This window comes from Limulus polyphemus, unplaced genomic scaffold (assembly GCF_000517525.1).
Source record: "Limulus polyphemus unplaced genomic scaffold, Limulus_polyphemus-2.1.2 Scaffold11955, whole genome shotgun sequence".
Taxonomy (NCBI): domain Eukaryota; kingdom Metazoa; phylum Arthropoda; class Merostomata; order Xiphosura; family Limulidae; genus Limulus; species Limulus polyphemus.
The window spans coordinates 9,635-10,260 of record NW_013677565.1 but is presented as its reverse complement, the minus strand read 5'-3'; positions in this window follow the sequence as shown (position 1 = coordinate 10,260).

The following is a 626-nucleotide window of genomic DNA, read 5'->3' as shown; positions in this document are numbered from 1 at the left end:
TTCAGTTTTAGTCACTGGCTGGCTAGTGGTGATACGTTTACAAGGCCTTGAATCCAATATTCTGTTTTAGATTTAAAGAAATAAAAGAGGGAACGTATATTGTTATTTCCTCTGACTGTTCCAAGCAGATTACAGATTGAAAATGTTCCCTAGTAATTCTAGGGTGGATAATTGTTAAATATCAATGTTCGAATTCTACCAAAAGGTTTTTCCCTCACCAATTTTGTAAAACCAACTACATACACCAAACACTTTGGTATTTATTTACCTTTTTCTACCAATAGTACCATGTTTCATTACCTTGGTACTAACAATACCACTTTGATATGGTATTAACTTAACACTTCATAACAACAGTAACACGTTGATATGATAGTTTCGTACCTTGCTACGCCAATGTCCAGTTGATATGGGGTTTTTTTTTTCACCTTAGTGCCAACACTATCCACTTACAATGATAGTATTTTACCCTTGGTGTCAACATTATCCACTTACAATGATAGTATTTTACCCTTAGTGCCAACACTATCCACTTACAATGATAGTATTTTACCCTTGGTGCCAACACTATCCACTTACAATGATAGTATTTTACCCTTGGTGCCAACACTATCCACTTACAATGA